This window comes from Charadrius vociferus, unplaced genomic scaffold (genome assembly GCF_000708025.1).
Source record: "Charadrius vociferus isolate BGI_N301 unplaced genomic scaffold, ASM70802v2 scaffold111, whole genome shotgun sequence".
Classification (NCBI taxonomy): Eukaryota; Metazoa; Chordata; class Aves; order Charadriiformes; family Charadriidae; genus Charadrius; species Charadrius vociferus.
In genome coordinates, this window is record NW_009647046.1 from 4,106,348 (window position 1) to 4,108,418 (window position 2,071).

Here is a 2,071-nt window from a genome sequence, read left to right on the forward strand (position 1 = left end):
GACAATAAGAAGAGGCTCTTTCAGTATATCAATAGGAAAAGGAAGACTAGGGAAAATGTAGGCCCACTGATGAATGAGATGGGTGCTCTTGTGGTGGAAGACAGAGAAGACAGAGTTACTGAATGCCTTCTTTTCTTCGGTCTTCACTGCTAAAGCTGTCCCTCATGAATCCCATACCCTGGAGGCAAGGGGGAAGGTCTGGAGGGAGGAAGATTTCCCCTCAGTTGAGGAGGACCAGGTCAGAGACCACTTGGCCAGTCCTCGGGAGACCCAGACTTTGCAGGTAACCGAGAAAGTCTGGGGGAAGCAAGACTTGTTTTCTTTAAAAAACCCTACAATGATCAAAAAAACCCACCAGAACAAAAAACCTACCCATAACCTCATACTAATCTTATTCATATCAGGACTATATTATCTAGTTCAACAAGGAGAAGTGCAGTGTCCTGAGGAGGAACAACTCCAGGCACCAAGATGTGGGGGTGAATTGATGTTGGCTGGATATCCTCCTCAGCACAACAGGGTGGGGAGAAAATAATAATAATAATAAAAAAACCCCACCTTGTGTGTCAAGATAAAGTCAATTCAATAAAGTAAAAGTGAAAGCTGTGAACGGAATCAAAGGAAAAAAAAATAATTATTCTCTACTTCCCATCAGCAGCTGAAATCCAGCCACTTCCTGGGAAGCAGTGCTTCAGTATATGTAGCAGTTGCTCCAGAAGACGTCATAAATAATTAATGTCCCTCCTGTCTCTTAGCTTTTATTGCTGAGTAGGCATCGTATGGTATGGAATATCCTTTTGGTCACTTTGGGTCAGCAGTCCTAGCTACATCCCCTCCCAAGATCTTGCCCATCCCCAGCCTACTGGTGGAGGGGGGGAATGTTGGAGAGACAGCCTTGACACTGTACAAGCACTGCTCAACAGTAGCCAAAACACTGGTGTGTTATCAACACCTTTCTAGCTACCAATAAAAAGCAGAACACTATGAAGGCTGCTACAGGGGAAAATTAACTCCACCTCAGCCAGACCCAATACAGATGTGCTGGGGCACACGCAGCTGTACAACAGGATGACCATGAGCCAGCAATGTGCCCTGGTGGCCAAGAAGGCGAATGGCATCCTGGGGTGCATCAAGAAGAGTGTGGCCAGCAGGTCGAGGGAGGTCATCCTCCCCCTCTACTCTGCCCTGGTGAGGCCGCATCTGGAGTACTGCATCCAGTTCTGGGCTCCCCAGTTCAAGAAAGACAGGGATCTGCTGGAGAGGGTCCAGCAACGGGCTACAAAGATGATTAGGGGATTGGAACATCTCTCATATGAGGAAAGGCTTAGGGACTTAGGTCTCTGTAGTCTAGAGAAAAGATTGAGGAGGGATCTTACTATTACTTACAAATACTTAACGGGAGGATGCCAGGGGGATGGGAACAGTCTTTTTTCAGTGGTGCCCAGTGATAGGACTAGGGGTAATGGGCACAAGCTTGAGCATACGAAGTTCCATCTTAACATGAGGAGGAACTTCTTTACCTTGAGGGTAGTGGAGCACTGGCACAGGCTGCCCAGAGAGGTGGTGGAGTCTCCCACTCTGGAGACATTCAAAACCCGCCTGGACGCTGTCCTGTGCAATCTGTTGTAGGTGACCCTGCTCTGGCGGGGGGGTTGGACTAGATGATCTCCAGAGGTCCCTTCCAACCCTAACCATTCTGTGATTCTGTGACTCCGTGATTAACGAAGTAATGAGAAACCAATGAGGCACCCAGCCTGAACCTGGACCAACCTTCTTCTTCATGCAGATACCTTTCAGGGCTGAAACCTTAGAACTGGAAAGCGGTCCAGCAACGTTGCGCTCATTCGTCGCTACCCAGGCCTTATTAGCAGAGCGCAGATGGGTTCGTAGCTCACCCACCTCACAAGCGGCAATACCTTTCGTTCCTCCGGGAGCAGCAAACACCCCAGAACGAGACCTAGGCCCGGGCACCGGGGGGTGGGTTGAGGACGAGGGGCAGGCAGACTGAGGCGGCACCCACCCCGTGGCGTCGGGCCGACCGCCCTGCGTCTCCTCCTGGCGAGGAGATGCG